Source organism: Spermophilus citellus, assembly GCF_964194105.1.
Source record: "Spermophilus citellus genome assembly, chromosome: 2".
NCBI lineage: Eukaryota > Metazoa > Chordata > Mammalia > Rodentia > Sciuridae > Spermophilus > Spermophilus citellus.
In genome coordinates, this window is record NC_138183.1 from 237704773 (window position 1) to 237716987 (window position 12215).

At 46.8% G+C, this 12215-nt stretch overlaps 1 protein-coding gene across 7 annotated transcripts in view; it reads right to left on the reverse strand.

Moving 5' to 3' along the window:
- LRP4 (LDL receptor related protein 4) overlaps positions 1-12215 on the reverse strand; it is a 62934-nt gene that overhangs the window by 48928 nt on the left and 1791 nt on the right. The window lies entirely within an intron of this gene.

The window sequence follows — 12215 nt, forward strand, 5'->3', positions numbered from 1 at the left end:
GAATTCCAATGGCTCGCACTGAGAGCCTGCAGCTACCTGGAGATGGCCTGAAATGGGCAGGGCTCATGGACTGAAGAGCCCCACTGCCCTTTGACCCCGGTATCCAATTCTTCTAGAACACTTCCAGTAGGAAAGGCAAAGGAGGGTTTTTAGTGAGACCAAGTGAAGATGAGGGCTATCCTTTTATCATCTTCAAGGCATTTAAGGTCTTTCCTTTTAATAGTCATATTTTAGTTGTTTAAAGTGACAAAGTTACTAAATCAATACCTCTGGAAGAAACAGATCCCCATAAGTTCAAAAGACGTGCCCTCCCAGGATCATCCAGTGAAAGGTGACTTTGGGAAGCAGTCTGTCAGTTATGACTGGGACCCACATTATCAAGGCACTGCAGAATTTGGGGGGAATTCTTTTGCTCACATTAATAGGCAACTGTAAAACTGGATCCTCAGAAAGTATTTATGGAAATAGATATTCTCTTTAGCAAAAGAAAAAAAAAATCCTCATGCCTGGCAGATTGTAAAGGTTCTTTCAAGCAGCAGAGAAATCCCCACACCAGTAACACTAGCTGAGGAGTCCAGCAGGTACCAGGCGCAGGTGATGAGACCTTAGTTTTGAGGAGGGTGACTAAGAGAAGTGAGGACGGAGGTGGAGAAGACCTGGCCACCTCAGGGCAGAGTAATTCAACCCAATCAGGGCCATGGCCTAGAGGAAGGCCAGCAGACACAGCCCCTCCCCCAGCCTCAGCAGCATGCAGCTGGGCTTCCCTATTGAGCATCAAGCTATCTGCCTGGCCAAGTCCCATGACCGGCTGCTGTGCCCCCTCCCCAGCGTGCCCAGCAGGATGCCCTGGGATGGCCTGTGAATGGCTCAGTGCCCCTGCTCCAGCCTCAGCTGGAACAAAGGGTTCTGCCAGGGTCACTTCCCCCTCCCAGCATTCATCTAGCCCGCTGGCTGGGCTGCTTGCAGCTGGGGAAGGAGGGGGCCAGGCTCCTTGCTCATCTCTCCCCCCAGCTTTCTTCTCCTCTTCCTCCCCTTGACTAGGCCCTGCCCTCAGGCTGGGCTGGAACTGGGAAGGAGTCAGCTCCCAATCGCCACTCCTCTCCTTACTCTTCACCTGACCCAGCTTCACTTTCCTGATGCTCACCCTCACTCCCCATAACAATTACTTGGCCTGACCTAGGGATGAAGACCCAGAATGAAAGGGTAAACTACCAAGCCCTCCAAAAGCTAGGAGAGACTCCTGGACCCATCTTTCTCCACTTCAACCCCCAGGGTAAGTGTGAGCACAAGGCACACACTCCTAATCTGAGATGGATGAATGAACAAATTGATGGATGGATGGATGGACGCACAGACGGACAACCTTTGGGACCTATGAACCTCTAAAGCTATCAGCAAAATGTACGTTTCTGGGGTAAGGGACCACAGATTTCTACCAGATTCTCAACTGAGGTGTGGCGCTCCCCCTCCTCATACTAAGGGAACCAGCTGTCTTAGGAAAGATGCAGGATTTCCTGCAGAAGGCAAGGGAGTGCAGAATCTCCCCACACCGCACAAGAGGGCCTCATTGCAAGCCCAGAGCTCCCGTCTCTCGTCTCTCTAGCTCTCTCTGCAAGTGCAGGCCAGAGGATTCTTCCCCAGGGAAGCATCCAAGACTCAGCTGCCCCAGCCCCATGCTTTCTGGACTGTTCTGAGCGCTGAGAAGAGAGGAAAGCTTCTCTCATTCAGAGCCTGAGGAACACTGGCTCATTGCAGTACAGGCCTCCTTTAAGGAACCATGGCTGGATTAAACAGCAAAGAATAACTTCATGCAATGAGGCTCTGACACAGAGATCCCCTTGATAGGGAGGCCTGGTGAAGAGGTTTAAGGCTTCATCAGTGGGTCTCAGCTAGGGATGATTCTGCCCCTCAGGGGATATTTGGCAATGCGCAGAGACATTTCGGTTGTCATGAGGGTGATGCTACTGGCATTTAGTAGGCAGAAGTCAGCGATGCCGCCAAACATCCTCCAGTGCACAGGACAGCCCCTGCTCCCCAATTATCTGGCCCCAAATGTCAACAGAGGTTAAGAAACACTGCTAGCCAACACAGCAGGGAATGGGGACACACCAGAGGGGATAAAAGGGGTAACAAGAACAGGAAGAAAGAGGGGACAGAGGGGAAAACACTGGATCCCAGCAGACAGAACTGGGTTCCACGGATTAGTTGGATGGCTTGTGCAAGTCACTTAGCTCCTTAAGCCTCAATGTCCTTATTTGTACAAAAAATTTTAAAAAATAATAATAAAAACAAAACAAAACCCAGTGCTACCAGGATTGGACAAGAAAATAAAGATGGAAGAACACTGAAGATGCTCAAACAGTGGAGACTGGGTGTGTGGGATACAAGGCCCGCATGTTCCCCAAAGGCCTCGATTTTAAGACTCCAAGTACCAGGACGGGGACGGGAGGATGGGCAGCATCCTGGTGCGCATGCCAGGGAGAAGTGCAGAGGGCAGGGGATCTCAGCTCCTGTGCCTGAGGGCCCCACCCCCACCTCTGGCTGAGTGATAACAGAAGTCCTGATTTCCCGGCAGATTTCAAGAACAAAGCATTCCATCGGGTGGGCATCGAGTTAGTTGCAGGTGGCTGAGAGTCACGACTTCCTGCATGTCAGAGCAACATCTGAAGTCAGCGCTGTGGTGAAGGTCAGGCAGCCAGCAGCCGGGAGCCCCGACTTGGGCATTCATACAGGAAGCAGACACATTAGACGCCAAAAGGCCAGCTTTTTTGGACAACTGCTGTCCTTCTGGGATACCCAGAGGTGGAATTCTGCCTTTTCAGTCAAGTCCTGGCTGTGATCCGAAAGGGCAGCTTTTAACCCTTTTTAGGTAAAAGAATGGAGAGTGAAGAAAGGGAACAAATGGCTGTGGAGGGCAAAGGCAGCCTCCGTGTTAAGAAGTATTGAATTAGAATAGTCAGCTCTGCTTCTGCCCTCAAGAGCTGTTTGCCAGCCCCATTGCAAGCTCCCTGGCCCCCAGGGGCTTGGCAGTAGCCCTTCTCCTAAAGTAATCCAACAAGAAAAAGGGTTCCTGATCTCTGATCAAGTCATTAATGTTTGGGATATATGTTAACTGCCCACTGGATCTTCTTAAAAGGTTAACCAAAACCTCACTATTTACATCTCATCTTCCTCAGCCCAGTCACCTTAGCAATTTCTCAATGCTTTCTTTTGAACTAGAGAAGGGAAATACTAATTGAGTATATTAGACTCAATGTAACACGATAGCACCACTAATTCTACATATTTAAACAAATTAGTCAATATCTCCAAGACTCAGTTCACTCACCCATAAAATGGGTAGAAGAACAATTTTACTTCAAAGGGTTGGGGGAAACTCTAGTTAAATAATCCCATGTAAACTGCTTAGCACAAGGCTTTCACACAGCAAAAGCTTCATAATAATAAAACCATTATTTGCTGAACACTTACTAGGTGCTTTTCATCTGCTACAATCACTGAATGGTCTCCACAACCCCTGGAGATGGCATGCTTATTATTATCACCACTTTATAGCAGAGGACAAAAAGCAGAAAGTTTAAGTTTGTAGATAGGTCACAGGGATATTAAGGGTTGGGGCCAGCACTTACCCCCAGGAAGGTGATTATACTGCCTCCCAATAAGTAATATTGCTATTATGAGAATCTTCAAAGGTCAAAAGGAGAAAGTACAACTTCTGGGTTCCTCTCCTTCATATATCCCCTAGTAGCAAATCTGTAGTGAATTAATGGGTCTCAAACAGTGACCTCTCCTTCTGGTTACTGCTAAGGTAAAGACCAATTTCCTTTGCCCTAAGGTAAAGTAGTAAAGCTGGGAAAAATCTGGAGCCCCATCCCTTTTGAACCAGCACTTGGGTGTTATGTGGGTCCAGGAAGGAGCAGGGACTTCTGACAACAAATAATTACACTTTGCAGTTTCTCTTTAGAGTTGGTGAGCTACTTTGGTGTGAACACTTGCATTCTCTTTCAATCATCACAGTAACTTTGAGTAGTTACTATAGTGCCCATTTAATAGATAAGGTGGAGCTGAGGATGTAGCTCAGAGGTAGAGAGCTTAGGAAGCATGTTCAAGGCTCTGGTTTTGGTCCCCAGCACAAACAAACAAAACCAGGAAAAGTCACTGGCTTTGGCCAAGGTTGGTAATGAGATAAGTAGAACTAGGCCAACAGCCCCACTCTGACTCTTAAACCAGCATTCCAGTATTCTTTCAGTGTGACCTCAGAATGCAGACTTTTTATAAGCTTTGCAGGTGACACCAATGCACAGTCAAGTGTCTCTATCATGCTATGGAACGCTCAGTTAAAGGTGGGCCACACCTGTCACGTGGAGGCACACTGAGGACAGTGACTACACACAGCTGCAAAGCAGCTTTTTCAAGTTGAACCAGAGATAAGAAGGCTTAAGGAGTGCCCAGTGAGGTTGTGGAGGATTCTGGCTACAGGGTGTGGAGGGACTAGGATTACAATGGCAAGGGCAGGAAGCGGCAGTCCTAAGAGCATGCTTTCTTCCATCCTGCTAAAGACCCCTCTCTTCCTGTCCACTGGCAGCCATGGAAAAGTTATCAACCTAGGAAATGAGAATAAGTTATTTGAAATTTCTCTAAAGTACATCAGGTCAATGATTTCAGCTCCTTGGGCAGCCTACTTGGTGACATCTTTCCCGGAAGGAGACACCATGTAGCAAGACAAAAATGATAAAATTAAAGGAGTGACAGCAAGCAGCTACATGGGGATGACCTTATTTTCATCTAAAAGATCTAAGAGATACCGATGTCTGAAGAGACCCGTACAGAGCCACTGTCTGAGGGGAGTTTGCCCAGGGAACATTAGTACCTATATCCCTACCCCGTCCCCCAGAAAAAAAAGGTAAGCAGTTGGCAGCAGGAGGCCAGAAAGTAAAACCTTCCCTGACACTCCCCACCTGGACCCACTTGGCCCAGGTTGAGTGGGAAGCCCCTGATCGGAGCACTTTATGTTGTTCACTTGTAGACTCAGCTTCTTGGCAGTTGGAATAGTGTGATAGCTTAGTGTTTGTACTCCCAGTGCATAAGTCAATGCTTAGTATGTATTAGATGACCAATAAAAGTTTATTATTTCAGTGAATGAATAAACAACACTTTCCTCTAGAGTCTTGTGAGAGATAGTGTCAAAGGAAGAAAGAGGCCCAGAATATAAAAAATAAATGTAGTCATTTCCAGGCCTGGGGATGTGGCTCAGTGGTTAAGTCCCACTGAGTTCAATCCCCGGTACCCACTGCCCCCCAAAAAAGTAGTCATTTCCTACCTAACCAGGATTCAAGAGAACTAGAATCTTCTCCTTCCCCAAGCAGCTTCCTAGTCCTATCCTGTGAAGCCTATACCCTCTTCCTATAAGAGTTCCTTTTCTCGCTGCATTATCTGGCTGTGCAATGGACATGTCATGGCTGTACTTGTTTCTGTCTCTTGGTCCATTTTATTCCTCTGATCCCTAGAGGACAGGTTTACTTGGTTCCTCTCGAAAGGAACACATCAGACACATGATTACTGGTCCCAGAAAACTCAGCCCTCTCTTAAACACAGAAAAGAAGCTTTTAATGGCCAGCCTGGAAAGTGATAAGGCGGAAGTGCATAATGTTAGGACCCCAGGAAGCATACGGCACAAAGTGCAAATCCTGGCTCTGCTAGTTCCTACTTATCTGACCCTGGGCAGTAATTTCATATCTTAGTTTCTCAGCAGGAAAACTGGGGCAAAAAGAGCCCCTACCTCATATGGATGCTGTGAGAATTAAAGTACTTGATAAGAAGCACTTGGCATCAGGCTTGGCATATACTGGTTGTCCATAAATGATAAATCTGGGGCTGTGGGGTAGAGCTCAGTGGTAGAGCGCATGCTTAGTTAGCATGCTGGAGGACCTGGGTTGGATTCCTAGCACCAAAATAAAGAAAGAAAGAATAAAAATAAGATGGGCACAGTGGCAGGTGCCTGTAGTCCTAGCAACTCAGGAGACTGAGGTAGGAGGAGCCCTTGAATCCAGGTTTAGGGCCAACCTGGGTAACACCATGAGACTCTGTCTCTTTAAAAAAAAAAAATTAAAATAGGACTGGGGAGGGATAGCTCAGTGGTAGAGCACTTGCCTAACAGCTGAGAGGCTCTGGGTCTGATCCCCAGTATGTCAAATAATAATAAGTTAATTAGTTAAAATAAAATTAAAAAGAAATGATAGCCCTTACTATTACTATCACAGATTTGACTAACCCCAGAACTGTCTTATGGAACCAACCCATTACTAAGACCTGCTCTTCTGAGCTTGAGATGGTTACAATACCTGCTGAGTAGCTTACTGTGTATCAAACAGTGGTGCCACCTCCATGGGTTGAGGTGGTGGCAGAAATGACCACAGGAAGAGGCAAGGCTCCTGCTTTACTATCTCTCTCAGGAGGAGCTTGAGGCACAGGGTATCCTTTATCCTGGCCTAATTTATTACCAACTAATTCCTAGGATGCAAGTAAGGAAGACCGAATTCAGAAATGGATTTGTTTCCTCTTCTGTAAAATGGGAGTCATCATGCTATTAATTTCATTAGGTGGCTAAGAGGTTTAAACAAGATAACACATGAAGTTAACAGTAAGCAGCTATTATTGTTGTTGTGACTGTGATCGCTAACCACACTGTCTTCATCTAGATGTACTCTCTTTCTCAACCCAGTCATATAGCTATAATCCTAGGCTGTCTCTATACAGGTTCTCAAAATTCTACTTAGCCTCCCCAGAAGCTGTCAACAGATTTCACAAATCCAACATGATTTGAACATGGCTGTGCTCTGTGAAGCCTGCTCAAAATTGTGCTTTCCTTTCCCCTACATGTCAAAATGCGGTCCACCCAGTAACAAAGGGCTTTGGGGAGTGACAGACCACATTTTCTAAGAGACTTTTAAAGCCTAAAGAATTCTGAATGCATTGGGATTCCCTAAGAAAATGACTGAAAATACAAAAAAGGTTAATCTGAGGGGTAGATCTTTCCAGCCTAGATCTTCTGGGCCAGGCTGGGTATCAAATACTCTGATCTAAGATGAGGTACAGGTTGGGGAAGTTCCTAGCTTAGACCCTGGGCTCAAATCCTGATGTAGTCACTCAGTGGCTATGTGACATCAAACTGCTCTGAGCCTCAGTCCCTCATCTCTAAGCCAGGAACCTAATAGTGCCTGCCTTATAAGTGAAGAATAAATGTGACAATATACACAGTGCCAGGGACACAGCAAAGCTCTTAAAAATGTTAACTTCCCCAGAAGAACATTATATTTTGGCGGGACTGGCAGGTGGGAAGTACCAGGGATTGAACTCAGGGGCACTCAACCACTGAGCCACATCCCCAGCTCTATTTTGTATTTTATTTAGAGACAGGGTCTCACTGAGTTGCTTAGTGCCTTGCTTTTTGCTGAGGCTGGATTTGTTTATTTAGTTTTTTTTTAATATGGTGCTGGGGATCAACCCAGTGCACTAGGCAATCACTCCACCACTGAATCACAACCCCAGCCCCTGAGGCTGGCTTTTAATTCACAATCCTCCTGCCTCAGCCTCCGGTAGCTGCCGGAATTACAGGCATGCACCACCGCCAGGCAGAACATTTGTATTTTTTTTAGACTACATGTCCCAGTCTGTGGTGCAAAAATGGTCACCAGAGATCATTCCCATAGGAGCAGAAAATTCTCATTTGAGGGACACACCTTTTAGAGCTATTGGGTTTTACTGCTTCTCTGAGCCTATATAGTTGAAACTTGTTCAAACTGCTTGGGGAGGGGAGGGTGGAAAGAGGAAGAGGGAGCTCCCCTTTCTGATTTGTTAGGCTTATGGATATTACAAGCTGGCACTTCCATTTGGTTTCTAGAAGGCTGTAGTCAACCCAACAGAGACACTGTCTCTCATTCTCATGCATGCTCCCAAGGTGGTGGCAGGCAAGCTCCCCCGGCTGGGGTCATGGAAAGGGAACCCTTGCCACAATTCCACCTCTGCCCCGCCCAGAGACTTGACAGAGAGAGATCCCTGGAGATACCCACAGCCTCTTCATTCCACGTGCTAATCGGGTGTCTCTTCCAGTACCCTACTCTGTACCTGCCTGGCCCTATACCCAGACAGGGGGAGGGTCCCTCTCTCTCTAAAAGGCACTGCCTGAAGTCAGGAGCTTCCTGGCTGTACAAACCTCCGGTGATAAATTATGCAGCAGCACCTTTGTGTCGCTGCCTCCCGGGCCAGATGGGAGGTTTGCTCCCAGTCTTTTGTTTCCGGCTTGGCTGCTGCTCCGATCCTGGGCTCCGCACAGAGGTGAGGGAGAGCTCCTACAGGCCAAGTCAGGGCTTGCCGCAAGTCCCAGCCAGGCTTTCCCCAGCTGGGTCTCAGGCAGCACTCCTCCCCTCCTCACTGTCACCTGAATAATGGGGGAGCAGGGCGTCAGGGAGCGCTCATCTGTGAGCAGGAATGGGAATGCCTGTGTGCACTGAAAGAAAGAAGCCTGCTCCGATGGGCGTAAGAGGTGCCCAAGGGCACCTAGGGTGTTTGCTCTTGCTAAATCGAAAATGCAGAACAGAAAATATTCAAAGGACCGTCTGGAAGGTATTGAGAATCCATTCTTTTAAGTGGCTGCTCTGGGTTACAGTCAACTTTCCACAGCTCCCAGAAACATCGAATTACTGACACCAACTTAAAAAGAAGAAACAAAGACAATGGGGGGGTCAAACATGGGGTGGAGGAGTCCAGAGCTGGAGGTCTGTATCAATTATCACCTCACATTGACAGGATTTTGGATTGAAGACGGTTGTTATGGGGGAAGCAGGCTCCCAACAGCCCAGCCCCCAAATTGGGGCAATTACTACCTGATGAGCTCTGAGGCTTGACTCTCTCCCTAGACCAGTGGGAGGGAGAGTTCAGAATTCTAAACTGTTCCAGCTACAAGAGACCTCCCGCAGCATCTCTCACCCTGGGTCACAGCTATCTTAGGGTGAGAGGTTGCTGGGCTGCATTGCTGACCACTCAACAGGGAAGTTCTCAAAGAAAAGTTCCATCGCCTGCACCTCTCTTGAGAGAACTAATGCAGAACAGGCTCCCCTAGACTCACATTAGAGCTTAACAGACCTCTTTTTCCGGAAGTATAAACAGGTAGGAAATATACTTAGGTTTCATTAGATTTTCAAGGGGGCAAAGCTCGGGGAGCAAAGGCAAGATCTTTCAAAGAGAAAAGGAAAAAAAAAGTGAAATGAAGAGGGACCAAGCCTCTACTTTAGCACATAACACTGTAGTATAATTATTATAATTATTTATTTACTGAGCTCCAATATTCCAAAGTCAAGAACCATCTCTGATCCAAATGCTATCAGCTGGGCTGGGGATGTGGCTCAAGTGGTAGTGCGCTCGCCTGGCATGCGTGCGGCCTGGGTTGGATCCTCAGCACCACATACAAATAAACATGTTGTGTCCGCCGAAAAACTAAAAAATAAATATTAAAATTCTGTCTCTCTCTCTCTCTCTTTAAAAAAAAAAAAAAAAAAAACAAATGCTATCAGCTGACATTTATCCAGTTCTACAACAACACAGTAGTTGTGCTGAATTGTTTGAACATACTATTATCTCATGCCTTCTTAAGTGAAAATTGACTACTATTCCATTCTCCCCACCTCACCCTCATTTGCAGATAAGAATCCTAATGTTCAGGGAGACTCTGTTTTGCTCAGGATCACCAAGAAGTACCAAAAGCCAAAATTCAAACCCAGGTCTGCCTGTGCTTCTTAATTACTGAGCTATGTACACAGTGATTAGATTAGGAATTGGCAAATATGTTTGCTGAATGAATGAACAAATGAATGGGTACAAGGCCCAGGTTGGGGAATGCTCCTGAGTGTACTAGGGAGAAAGAGCCTGACGCTGCCAGCTCTAAGTTGGAAGGACAGCAACAAGCACAGGGCAGTCATCAGAGCTATTTATAGGTCCAAACTCAAGCTCTGCCAGACAACCAGTCAGCACCTAGTCACCCCTGGGACACTGACTCCCACTAGGCTGAAAAGAGAAAGGCTTTGGCTGCTTGAAGATGAGATGGCAACTCAGACACAGCCTGGGACCTAGATGCCCTGTGCCCAGGCAACTGGGACAAAACTTGTGGCTAAGTTGCATCAAGGAATGTAGAGAGACCATTGCTGACCGACACAGCCTGGAATGGTCCCTTAATTATGAGATATGCCCAGTCACAAGAGAGACAAGACTATTTCTTAAAGTAATCCCTGAAATTATTCTGTTCCCATTCAAGAACCTCTCGGTATTGATTCTTTTTTTTCTTTAAAGAAGCAGCAACATAAATAATACTTCCCATTTTCCTTCTTCTCAGGGATCAAGACTAGCAGTTAATCAGTAGAGTGAGCAAAGAGCTATAAAACACCCTGTCCTCTGTGACCGCCTGTGTTCTGTGCTGGCCCGGAAGATGAACATGCCCAGTGTACTCTGTAACAGACATGGACAGACTTGGTTCCCTTGCAGCTGTCATTCTTAATACCATGGGCCAGTCCCAAAGATGTTATCTGATATCCAACAGGGGACAGAAGAGGAAATCCAAAATCAGTGACAAGCCAAGCATCTTTCACAAGTCCAAGAGATCAGGGGACAAGGTGACTCAAGTACCATGACAACCATGACAATAGACAGATGGGAAGGAGACCAGTCTCTGGTCAACTCTTTTGCACTTATCCTCAGAAGTGAATTTTTATCCAAAAGCTCATGGCAGAATTCTCAACTTTTTGCTTACCTAGAAGAAACCGCCAGGACAAACAGTTTCCACTCTTCATATAGTCATAACCCTCAGGATGAAAATAGCTATAGCTATTCCCAGCCATCAAATTTCCTTCCAAAATCTTTAAGGGCGGAGTGTTATGTAGGCTGAACTCAAACCTAGAGACTCTAGGAAAAACCCAAAGGACTAGCAGATTCCAAATAAGCACCTAAAATTTTAGTGTCCTGAGTTCACTTCTAGGTGAGGTCAGGTCTGCCTAACTGATCCATTACTACATTTCCGGAACTACCGAGTCCCTGAGATCCTGGGATTTAGTGTCAGGAATCCTCAAGGCTATAGTTTTGATTGTGCTGGTTCTAGGCTCTGCAATTGCTCAGTCTCACTGAGAATCTGGTCTCCTACAGGCTCCCAGAAGGGCTCAATATCAGGCCCAGCAAAAATGTAAATCTCCCTGCCTCTGCTTACCCTATCTGCACAGAAAATCCCTAGACTTAGAAATGTCTATTATATCTTTTCTCCCACTTAAAAAGGAACCCAAACCAGCGATCGGGAAACCTAACACTCTTTTTCTGTAAAACATTTTTCTCTACCCCCATCCTCTCTTTGGATGCAATGTGTGCAGTTTTGACAGCTCTGGAGCAGTAAAATTCTCTTGGCCCGTCTCAGCCAGGGAACCTTCCAGCTCCCCATTCCCTTGGGCAGAAGGCGACAATCTCCTCTCTGGCTTTGTTGGTATCCGTTTTACCGCACCCCCCCCCCCCGCCTTTTTTTTTTTTTTTTTTTTTTTTTTTTTTGTCCTAGTGCCTAACCATTTCCCTTGATCTTTTTCAAAACTTCCTCCAGGGGGCCGGGAGGAAAGTTCCATCCCCTTTCCTTGCAGCCCGAAGGGGGAAACCCCCCAAAAAGTATAGCTGTCCCTTTAAGGGGCCCATGTGGTGGGAAGAACAGCTACATTCCTACCCCAGTAGGGCTGCTGTCCCGACACGCCGAAGAGGCTACAAATAACCTTCTTGGAGAGAGCCCGGGAGGGGGAGAGCGCAGAGCTAAGAGGAACGTGGGTCGGCCAGGCTACCACTTCTCAGAAAGGGCTCAATCGGCTCTAGAGAGGATTGGAAAAAGCCACTGAAAACTCACGGATAGTTTAAATAATAGGCATGAGAACTCCGTTTTGGATTTCGGACATAAAACAATCTTTAAAGCAAGTGCCCAGACATCTCCACGCCCTGCCAGGCAAGTTCCGAAATCTGCACAGTTTCCACACGAGCTCCTCTACCTTAAAGAAAGAAGCGGTGCAAGGCCAGAGTCTGCAGACCCCTGGGTTCTGAACTCCACCCCCTCATCCGGGCTGCTAGGAGAACTAGAAGATTCGGATCTCCCCCGCACTGAAGAGCGGTGGGTGAATGAGCTGGAGCTCAGAGATCAAAGTTCTTTG